Source organism: Schistocerca cancellata, chromosome 9, assembly GCF_023864275.1.
Source record: "Schistocerca cancellata isolate TAMUIC-IGC-003103 chromosome 9, iqSchCanc2.1, whole genome shotgun sequence".
Classification (NCBI taxonomy): domain Eukaryota; kingdom Metazoa; phylum Arthropoda; class Insecta; order Orthoptera; family Acrididae; genus Schistocerca; species Schistocerca cancellata.
The window spans coordinates 18,960,823-18,973,264 of record NC_064634.1 but is presented as its reverse complement, the minus strand read 5'-3'; positions in this window follow the sequence as shown (position 1 = coordinate 18,973,264).

Genomic DNA, 12,442 nt, shown 5'->3' with positions numbered 1-12,442 from the left:
TATGGGTGTGTGTGTTTGTCCTTAGGATAATTTAGGTTAAGTAGTGTGTAAGCTTAGGGACTGATGACCTTAGCAGTTAAGTCCCATAAGATTTCACACACATTTGAACATTTTTTACAACATTATACCTGTATCCACTTCATTTGCTCGCTAACAACGATAGCTATCACGAGTTGCATGTTTTTCGGTAAGTTCCCAGGTACGCAACTCACAAGCAAGCCATTAATGTTTGTGTCCCCTCAGGTAGGGGGCGATGTATTCAAGTGTGAGTCGACTCAAAAACGGACAGTCTATACTGACGGGCGTAGTCCAGTTCGCACAACACTTGCGACCGTGCAGAAAACATCAGGTAGTAAATTAAGTGACGTGTTTGCTGTAGCTCTGTTAGATCCGGAGAAAAAACAACTAACATCGTGGGTACATATTAAGATACCAACGATTACATTATCTGTACCTGTACCCCCGACGTCCTGTATTTTTGGTTGTAAGCAGTTGCTTATTTCAATAGAAATCCCATTAGCCTTCTGCAGTCCTCGCTACTAAGTTTTTAGTACCTTCTTTGTCTATTCTACGTTTGAGACAGCATAATTCTTGTCGTACAGATATAACATTCAGCTGTCAAACACGTCCACATTTCCCGTACACAACTATCTTACATTTCTTTTTGTTTGTGTCCATAGTGTAGCAATGAGCTAGAACACTTCCATGTTATCAAGCTTCCGACTCAATTTGCCGTGTAAAACAGCGAAACTCGTCACAAGCGGCTTCAATAAAGTTGCGTGCCTCTGGAGTACCGTCGCAGATGCGCGACTTAATTCGTGATTTCCTGTCGGAAAAGTCAAAGTCCGTAGTAAACGACGGAAGGTGTTCTGGTGAAAGCGAACTGATATCCGGCTTTTCCCAGGAATTGTTACACGCCCTCTGCTGTTCTTCATTTATGTAAATCATTTAGGAGACAACCTGAGCAGCCCTCTAAGATGGTTCATGGACGATTCAGTCGCTTGCCGTCGAGTAAACTCATCAGCACATCAAAACGAATTACAAAATGATTCAGACAACATGTGTGTATGGTGCAAAAAAGCGGCAAGTGACGCTAAATTCTATATGAATACTAAAAAAAAAATTTCATTGAATTTCGGTTACACGATAAATCACACGATTGGTTCAACTAAATACCCAGGGAGTAAAATCACGAACCTCTCAAATTGGGACCATCACATATAAAATGTTGTTCGGAAGACGATTCAAAGACTTCATTTTACTGACAGAGCGCTTAGAAGGTGAAACAAGTCTACTAACGAGAGTGCTTACACTCCGCTTGTCCATCCTCTTCTACAGTACTGATGTAAGCTGTGGTATCTTCACTACATACCATTGACGCAAAACGTCGAGAAAGTTCAAAGAAGGGCAGCTCGTTTTATAGTATCGTGAAATAGCGGAGAGAATGTCACGGGAAAAAGAAGGGAGGAAGGTCAGTGTTTAACATGCCGTCGACATCGGGCTCATTAAAGACAGAGCACGACCACGAATGTTTTTTTGCCTTTCTTTCTTATATATGAGTATGGGGAAGGAAATCGGCCGTGTCCTACCTCCATAGGCAGAAATGCCCATCGTAATAGAACAAGGGAAATGGGAGCTCACGCGGAAAGATGTAGCTGTTCCTTTTCTACCATGGAACTGTCGAGAAATCAGCATGGATTCCGGAAATAGTGATCGTGTGAGACCCAACTCGCTTTATTTGTTCATGAGACCCAGAAAAAGATACAGGCTCCCAGGTAGATGCCATTTTCCTTGACTTCCGGAAGGCGTTCGATACAGTTCCGCACTGTCGCTTGATAAACAAAGAAAGAGCCTACGGAATATCAGACCAGCTGTGTGTCTGGATTGAAGAGTTTTTAGCAAACGGAACACAGCATGTTGTTCTCAATGGAAAGACGTCTACCGACGTTAACGTAACCTCTGGCGTGCCACAGGGGAGTGTTATGGGACCATTGCTTTTTACAATATATATATAAATGACTTAGTAGATAGTGTCGGAAGTTCCGTGCGGCTTTTCACGGATGATGTTGTAGTATACAGAGAAGTTGCAGCATTAGAAAATTGCAGCGAAATGCAGGAAGATCTGCAGCGGATAGGCACTCGGTGCAGGGAGTGGCAACTGACCCTTAACACAGACAAATGCAATGTATTGCGAATACATAGAAAGAAGGATCCTTTATTGTATGATTATATGATAGCGCAACAAACACTGGTAGCAGTTACTTCTGTAAAATATCTGGGAGTAAGCGTACGGAACGATTTGAAGTGGAATTATTACATAAAATTAATTGTTGGTAAGGCGTGTACCAGGTTGAGATTCATTGGGAGAGTCCTTAGAAAATGTAGTCCATCAACAAAGGAGGTGGCATACAAAACACCTATACTTGAGTATTGCTCATCAGTGTGGGATACGTACCAGGTCGGGTTGACAGAGAAGATAGAGAAGATCCAGAGAAGAGCGGCGCCTTTCGTCACAGGATTATTTGGTAAGCGTGATAGTGTTACGGAGATGTTAAGCAAACTTAGGTGGCAGACTCTGCAAGACAGGCGCTGTGCATCGCGGTGTAGCTTGCTGTCCAGGTTTCGAGAGGGTGCATTTCTGGATGAGGTATCGAATATATTGCTTCCCCTTACTTATACCTCCCGAGGAGATCACGAATGTAAAATTAGAGAGATTCAAGGGCGCACGGAGGCTTTCCGGCAGTCGTTCTTCCCGCGAACCATACGCGACTGGAACAGGAAAGGGAGGTAATGACAGTGGCACGTAAAGTGCCCTCCGCCACAAACCGTTGGGTGGCTTGCGGAGTATAAATGTAGATGTAGATGAAATAGTCGAAGAGTGGTTGTGTGAATCCTCTGCGAAAGACTTGATTGTTAAGTGGAAAGTAAGAAATTGCGGAAGAAACCTACTACGACGATTCGTGAAGCGCCTGTCATGTGGTTTAGAGGTAGGTTGCAGGAATAGGCAGTTTATACAATTTAGACATGTTGAGTTGTCAATTTTGTATGCAAGTTCTTATAAGGACGTAAAAATGGAGATAAATTGCTTCGGTACTGTGCTCTAACGGTGATGTTTTCTGCCCAGAAAGTCCCAAGGCACTCTGGGACGTGTCGCAGTGTGCCGAATATATACACCCGAGTGGAGGCACGCGAGAGAGAAATCGCCGGCGCCCGAGTGTCCCTGTAACAGGTGGGGTCTGTTGGGCAGCGAAGAAGGCCGTAGCTTTTATGGCGTCATTTGTAAAACAGCAGCAGGGGTAAACAGCGCCACGAGGTCTCGTACAATTTGGCCCGCTTTTCTTGGTCAGAGAACGCGAGTGCAGGGAGGTGTCCTTCTTAAATAGAGCTTTATACAGGGTGAAAAGTATTTAAACCCACAAACTCTGGGAGTTTCCTATGAGGATTATTTAAGCCGGTGGAGGCCGTATTACGCTCTTCAGTTGTTAGAGGGCGTATTACGCTCTTCAGTTGTAGGCAACTGCCGTCCACCAGTGTAGTAGTGCATTGTCTCTGTTTGCTAATGGGGCGATACACCTGGAGTGAGTACACTGATATGGTTGGTGCGTACTACGTAGCACACCACAACGGATGAGCTGCACAGCGGGTTCATCACCAACAATAGGCTAATCGCCGTATCCCGCATCATACGACCTTTGCTGCTGTGTACCGACGCCTGCGTGAGACCGGGCCATTTATCAGATTACCTGGACTGGGACGCCGTCGCACGGTAAGAACGCTGCAGTTTGAGGAAGCTGTCTTGCAGCATGTGGAGCGGGGTCCTTCAATCAGCACTCGTGCAGCTGCACGTAACGTGGGGACAAATCAGGCGAATGTAAGAACAGTCCTTCGAGAGCAATTGTTACGTCCTTTTCAATTACAGCGTGTCCACAACATGGAACCAGTTGATTATCCACCCAGAGCACAGTTTTCGCAGTGGTACCTGGAACAGTGTGAAATGCATCCTACATTTCCATCCTCTGTATTGTTTACCGATGAAGCAACGTTCGGGCGTGATGGAGTCTTCAACATGCACAAGTTGCATGTTTGGAGTGAGGATAACCCACATGACACAGTTACTAGCGCTCATCAAGTGCGGTGTTGTTGGGGACTGTTTGATTGGGCCGTATCTGCTACCTAGGCCATTAAATGGCAGGCACTGTTACAATTTTCTCGCCAGAGCATTGCCAGAATTGCTGGAAGACGTCCCGCTCCCTACAAGACGACGCATGTGGTTCCAACATGACGGGGCGCCGGCACATTTCAGTCGTCGTGTGCGTCGATTCCTGGGCCGACGGTTCCCAGAAACGTGGATTGGAAGAGGTGGTCCTGTACCATGCCCTGCTCGATCCCCAGATATGTCCCCTCTGGACTTTTTTGTGTGGGGAGAGATGCGCAACCTTGTTTACGCAACATCTGTTACATCAGAAGAGGATATGATTGCCGTAATAGTAGCATCAGCAGGAACAATTCAGGGTACTCCTGGGGTTTTTTGCCCGTGTCAGACAGAACATGATCCGACGGTGTAAGCTTTGTTTAAGTGTCAGTGGAGGCATTATTGGAAATCTGCTGTAATTGAAATTGGGTTGTTTTAATGTGTTGTGTTTTGGTAATAAAAAAATGGAAAAGTGTTTGCTGGTTTAATTAATTTGCCGCCAGAGAAATCTTCCTCTAGCGGTTTAAATACTCCTCATAGGAAAAAAATGACATTAGGGAAAAATATTTGTTTTGATCTGCCCTACAGCCTCCCAGAGTTTGTCGGTTTAAATACTTTTCACCCTGTATACAGCACCAGGCACCAGCAGAAGCACCGGCAGCACTTTTGGGTGTGCATCACACCTACGTAGCCGCCAGGCACAGAGTTGCGTGTCGTTAGTGGCGGAAAAGGGGATCACCGAGAACCAACTAACGAATAAAGTTGGGTCAATATTCTGCAGAATGGGTGCGTGCCAAAGGGTGTCAGACAGCCGAACTGGATTCCTTTTAACGAATTGTTCCTAGACTTTCGCAAAATTAAGAAACCGCAGTGTGCCAACTCAAGTAGAGGCATGCTCTGTTTCATAACCATACCGTCTCTACCTGCATAAAATCATCGAGAGAAGATAAGGCAGACGTGAATGTGGGACACCGTGTTGAACTACACTGCTGTGCCTTGTGGCGTAGCGGCAAAGCGCGTGTCTGGAAAACTAAAGCCTGCGAGGTTCAATCCCGGTCGGATTACGGAATGTCTCGGTCCGCCTTTAAGCTAGCCTTCGCCTCTCAGTTGTGTCAAGATTAACCAGGCACGATACGTGGTTCGGATTCCACGTTAAACTGTGGGTCCCCTACCTGCGTTTGGATAAATTGGGTAGACGTGCAACTGGCCGTTGAGCAAGACGGGGCTGTTATCGCGAGGGCACTCCAAGGAGTAACTTCTACTGAATGCTGCACTGCTCTTACGACTGAGACGGATACTAGACACTATTTTGCAACGTAATTACCGAGCCAGGTTACTGTCCATGAGGAACGTAAAAGTAATGACAGTAATTACCAAACGTTTGTCTGCCTCCGTAGCTGAGTGGTGAGCGTCGCTAACTGCCGTGCGGGAGGCCTGGGTTCGATTGCCGGCGTTGGCTCGGTGGCAGGACTGGAACGGGGAGCGTCGCTCAGGCCCACGATGTCAGCTGTCCGGTCTGGCTGTGTCGACCCTTTAACCCTCCAAACGGCGTCCAGTTCACGTAATTGGTAGAGGACGACGCGGCGGTCGGTCGGTCCCGATTGTCCCGTCTGTGCGCAGAAGGGCGGTGTTTCTCTTACGCTCACCTCATGTCGGAAGGTTCTACCACTCGTTAAATTGGTCGATAATACGAGGTGCATTCAAGTTCTAAGGCCTTCGATTTTTTTTGACCGGACTGGAAAGAGATAGAAACATGCGCATTGTTTTAAAATGAGGCCGCGTTCATTGTCAATACGTCCCAGAGATGGAAGCACCGTACGGCAGACGGGATTTTACCCCCAGCGGCGAGAATGAGAACTGTTTTAAATACTTAAAATGGCGAAGTTTTCCTTACTTGAACAGCGTGCAATCAATCGTTTTCTGAATTTGCGTAGTGTGAAACCAATTGAAATTCATTGACAGTTGAACGAGACATGTGGTGATGGAGTTATGGATGTGTCGAAAGTGCGTTCGTGGGTGCGACAGTTTAATGAAGGCAGAACATCGTGTGACAACAAACCGAAACAACCTCGGGCTCGCACAAGCCGGTCTGACGACACGATCGAGAAAGTGGAGAGAATTGTTTTGGGGGATCGCCGAATGACTGTTGAACAGATCGCCTCCAGAGTTGGCATTTCTGTGGGTTCTGTGCACACAATCCTGCATGACGACCTGAAAACGCGAAAAGTGTCATCCAGGTGGGTGCCACGAATGCCGACGGACGACCACAGGGCTGCCCGTGTGGCACGTTGCCGAGCAATGTTGACGCGCAACGACAGCACGAATGGGACTTTCTTTTCGTCGGTTGTGACAATGGATGAGACGTGGATGCCATTTTTCAATCCAGAAACAAAGCGCCAGTCAGCTCAATGGAAGCACACATATTGACCGCCACCAAAAAAATTTCGGGCAACCGCCAGTGCTGAAAAAATGATGGTGTCCATGTTCTGGGACAGCGAGGGCGTAATCCTTACCCATTTCGTTCCAAAGGGCACTACGGTAACAGGTGCATCCTACGAAAATGTTTTGAAGAACAAATTCGTTCCTTCACTGCAACAAAAACGTCCGGGAAGGGCTGCGCGTGTGCTGTTTCACCGAGACAACGCACCCGCACATCGAGCTAACGTTACGCAACAGTTTCTTCGTGATAACAACTTTGAAGTGATTCCTCATGCTCCCTACTCACCTGACCTGGCTCCTAGTGACTTTTGGCTTTTTTCAACAATGAAAGACACTCTCCGTGGCCGCACATTCACCAGCCGTGCTGCTATTGCCTCAGCGATTTTCCAGTGGTCAAAACAGACTCCTAAAGAAGCCTTCGCCGCTGCCATGGAATCATGGTGTCAGCGTTGTGAAAAATGTGTACGTCTGCAGGGCGATTACGTCGAGAAGAAACGCCAGTTTCATCGATTTCGAGTGAGTAGTTAATTAGAGAAAAAAATCGGAGGCCTTAGAACTTGAATGCACCTCGTAGAAATCCGCTCCTCTGTGACGGAGGCATTCGAGAACCGCCGTGTGGACCTTTATGTCGTTGGAGAGTCTCCCACGCGTTCTCTCAGCCTGCCGAAAAGAGGGGAGACACCGGTCAGTATCAGCAACGTCCCTGGGGTGTTGGTCAAATTTTTGGTACTACTTTATTACGGCTGCGCGCGACAAGGCATTTGGTGCATAAACCGTTAGAATTTTACGTCGAATTTAGGTGAAGTTTAGACATTTTGCCCATAATAGTGGTACTGACGCGCCCGCTTCACCGTGGAGTGCGTTTCCAGTTGTCCCACCGCTTCAGACGCACGCAGTTTTGCTTGCCCCTGTTATGCGGAGCAGAACAACGAACGAGGCTGGGTACACGTACACCTGTCCTGACAACGCGCCACACCTGTTGCGCAGTGGTGTTAAGCGTGGAACGACACGCGTAACTGAAATCCCTGCGTAGTAAGATATTCGTTGGTTGGATGGTTTGGGGGAGGGAACCAGACAGCGAGGTCATCGGTCCCATCGGATTGGGGAAGGAAGTCGGCCGTGCCCTTTCGAAGGAACCATCCCGGCATTTGCCTGAAGCGATGCAGGGAAACCACGGGGAAAGCTAGATCAGGACGGCCGGACGCGGATGTTAACCGTAGTCCTCCCGAATGAGAGTCCAGTGTGCTAGCCACTGCGCCACCTCGGTCGGTGTAGTGCAATCTACGTTGAGTGTCTTCTAAACAGTGATGTTGCCGGCAACGGCTGTGTAGATGCGGATTTGCGTTTTCAGTGCTTCATGCCGATTCCTGGGCAACTAGAAATAATGGTGTGAAGCACATACCACACGGCGAACTGTTAAACTTCGTGGTGGAAAGAAATTCAAAGACCTTACGGTTGTAGCGCGTCCCAGCTTACGCCAGTTACCGTTTTCACGATATTGGACGTACATGCGCCAGTGTTTTTGTCTTAAATACAGTTAGTGTTGCCACAGATACATTGAAAAGTTATTTTCTCTCTCTCGCTCTCTTTATTTACTGTGATTGCTTTTAATTGACACTGATATTCTATTTATTGTTAAAGTAGATGGGAAGACTCAGTTGCTACGCAACAAGTTGTGTACACTTCACAATTTTCGTCCTGTACTGCGTATCTCAAAGCTAAACAGCTAGTAACTCACGCGGGACGCAGCGACTCGGTGTCCACCGCAGCAACGAATCCACTGGGCTGCGTTTAGAAATTAAAAATCCCGAGCAACAGTGTGGAGGGAAGAGTCTGACAGAGGTGAACAGAGGACTGAAAGGCAGTAGTTGTTAAATTTAGAATCAGTTTAAGTACTGGCATAGGCTTGTATGCGATTATGCATTATATTTGGGCATAATTGTAGAATTTTATGTTATATTATTTGCTTTTGTATTTTTATTTTTTCCATTGTTTTTGTTCTTTTATTATCATCATTATTATTATTATTATCATTATGTTAAGCTGAAAACATAAAATTTATGAATACACTGACATTTTCGTGTTATGTTAATGAAGTGAGGTGCACATACGACGTGTTGTAGGCAACTAGGGAACAGGTAAGCCTAATTACTTGTCAGCCAGAAAATGAGAGTAGGTGTAAAGCTGGTGTTTGCGCTGAAAGGTGTGTCTGTACGTCCACGCTGAGTATGGCGAGAAACATGGTGCTAGCTGTGAAAAATAAGTAATACCAATGTAGAATATTTGGTACTTTATATATAGTTCAACTTTGCTTTGCAGTATGGTGTTGTACAGTGGGGACCGTTACTGAATGGGTTTACTAGTATAAAAATTCGATTTTTATTTTTCACTTGATGTTCGTCAGTGCCTTCTGCCTGGCGGCAGTAAGTTGCAGCGTCTCAGTCACGTTGCCCAAAACCGGAAAGAACCGCCCTGAAACCCACGTGTTGAACCATCGGCAGCTAAACTCACGTGTTGCTGACGAGGTAACGCTACCGAACTGCGCGTCTTACGAAGTGACCGACCAATAGGGAGGCTTGGAGGTGGTCGAGTGGGGGCGGAACCGCGGCCAGCTGCCGGGGGCGGACACACCGTCCGCTCTCTTCTGCTGGTAGCTTCCAAACCGACCAGACGCCCTCCTCACCTGCTGTCTTGGGCGGCTGCCCATTCAGTCTCGGCGGCTTCTCCAGGCGGGCCTGTCCTTTTTACGGCATCAAAACTTCATACTATTAAAACTATGTTTGATTCTTCACCTCAACGGGTGCCTACTGCTTTCCCCTCCTCGCCGTTCCTGACCTATTAACAGTGTTCTATTAAGGAAGACGGTCAAGTATGGTTCTTCACTGGACGCGATTGTCTGAGTTGTGTTGGAACGTGGTGCAGGGTAACCGTGACGGTGTAACGAATAACGTGCTCGGGAGACGGCAGCTATTGAGAACCAGCGTATGCCGCATTTGTAAATAGCAAGGTTTAAAAAGAACCTTCCCAACTAACTGCAGTCAAGTAGCAACGAACTTAAAGTATCACTTTTTCGAAACCCCTTAAGTACCTCACATTGCGACGCTCAAGTTTGAAATTTCGCTCAAAGGTGCCCACCGCCGTCGTCTGTAGTGGTGTAAAAATGTGGCGCCCTGCGACGTTACAGCTGAGAAGTTCGTGTGCGCTGTAAGGTGGGTTAATGACGTCACACTGGAACCAAACTCCACGACAATTCTGCCCAACACCACCGCGGACGTGTCGCGCGATGCGAAGGTCTTCACAGCCGCCCTCACCCACACTTCGCCACTTCTTTTGACATCTCTACGATTGAGGTAGGAACTGACACAACTGGCGTTGAAGTGACGCGGTTTTGTAATCAATGACCGAGCAAGAGATTCCAGACACACCGTCGCTCACAATCGACACGGAAAGGCCTCAAGGGGGAGGACGTTAATGAGGCCACGAATTTCGCGCTCGAAGACGACAGTTCGCCTTGCGATGGGCCAACAGGAAGTTGTTCTTGACACTGCAGACACCCTCGGACGTTTCAAGCCTTCATCCCAGTTGAACGTGGTCGCACCCCTTTGGAGTGCAGTGCGACGGCGATTTTTGCTCTCGTGTTCAGAGTGGAACCACTAGGGGCCATTCAAAAACATTCGACGGGTGTTCAGAGTGGAACCACTAGGGGCCATTCAAAAACATTCGACGGGTGTTCAGAGTGGAACCACTAGGGGCCATTCAAAAACATTCGACGGGTGTTCAGAGTGGAGCCACTAGGGGCCATTCAAAAACATTCGACGGGTGTTCAGAGTGGAACCACTAGGGGCCATTCAAAAACATTCGACGGGTGTTCAGAGTGGAACCACTAGGGGCCATTCAAAAACATTCGACGGGTGTTCAGAGTGGAGCCACTAGGGGCCATTCAAAAACATTCGACGGGTGTTCAGAGTGGAACCACTAGGGGCCATTCAAAAACATTCGACGGGTGTTCAGAGTGGAACCACTAGGGGCCATTCAAAAACATTCGACGGGTGTTCAGAGTGGAACCACTAGGGGCCATTCAAAAACATTCGACGGGTGTTCAGAGTGGAGCCACTAGGGGCCATTCAAAAACATTCGACGGGTGTTCAGAGTGGAACCACTAGGGGCCATTCAAAAACATTCGACGGGTGTTCAGAGTGGAACCACTAGGGGCCATTCAAAAACATTCGACGGGTGTTCAGAGTGGAGCCACTAGGGGCCATTCAAAAACATTCGACGGGTGTTCAGAGTGGAACCACTAGGGGCCATTCAAAAACATTCGACGGGTGTTCAGAGTGGAACCACTAGGGGCCATTCAAAAACATTCGACGGGTGTTCAGAGTGGAGCCACTAGGGGCCATTCAAAAACATTCGACGGGTGTTCAGAGTGGAACCACTAGGGGCCATTCAAAAACATTCGACGGGTGTTCAGAGTGGAACCACTAGGGGCCATTCAAAAACATTCGACGGGTGTTCAGAGTGGAGCCACTAGGGGCCATTCAAAAACATTCGACGGGTGTTCTGAGTGGAACCACTAGGGGCCATTCAAAAACATTCGACGGGTGTTCAGAGTGGAACCACTAGGGGCCATTCAAAAACATTCGACGGGTGTTCAGAGTGGAGCCACTAGGGGCCATTCAAAAACATTCGACGGGATGCGAAACAGTAAAGGGCACCTACGCTTTCTTACTCCTACTGTTTTCTGCTCTCGTGTGGCGTCATCAGACGGGAGCGCAACATTAACATGTGCGTCAATTAAAAGCCAAAGCGTCCCTCTTAAGTAGACTTGGCCACTGTTTCTATGTTTCAATACAGTGTATCGATACGTGGAACTGTTTCATTGTTTCGGAACGGCTGTGGTTCACTGTTTCGAAACAGTGGTGTTTCATTCCGCCCCTGTCTCGGATATCCGGACCAGATTCGATCTCGAGCCAGACACAGAAACTGTATCGTTGTTTCAAAATAAGGCTGTTTCAGTCCACCTGTGCTTGGAACGGACTGATTGTATCGAAACAGTGATGTTTCATTCCGCTCTGTGTCGGACGAGATTCGGGCCGGCACAGGTACTGAAACACAACATACCACTTCGTGAAACACTTTCAAGAGTGTCGAAATCGTTTTGACAAGCAATAGCATGAAGCTTAAGATATCCGAAAATAAAGCTTCGTTTTTAGATGACTGTCCTATTCCGAAATGACGTAACATCTGCTTTATAAACATTAACCAAACAATAAAACAACGCATACTATTCACATTCAAAATAATAAATATATGAAAATCATTCAGTTAAATTACACTTTTTTTTATAACATACGTTTCTCTGTTCAAGTACAGTAATCATATTAAGAAACGCAAGTAAGCCTAGAACATTTTGAATAAAAAAAGGCGTAGAGTGACAGTTATTATACATATACATAAATTTAATGTAGGTATAATTGCAAGCAATCTGTTTGACATATGACTGATAGTGTAATGGTGAACCGGAAGGGCTGGGAAGCATGGTGAATTTATAGTTACGGTTCGAAACACCTTGAAAGACAAAAATTTTTCTGTTATATTTTGTTATTTATTCGAATTATTTGGCATTATTTGTGAGTCTATAGTCACTGTGCCTATTATCCAGAATGATTCCCTTTGTGTGCATGGGAATTAGCAGGATGGGTATATTCCCATACTAGCGGAATGTGGGAATCCCAGTAGCATATCCGTTGTTTCTGCAGTTCGCTCCCACCTCCAGTACCGTTCGTGGTGGTTCTTCTGTCTCCAGCTATG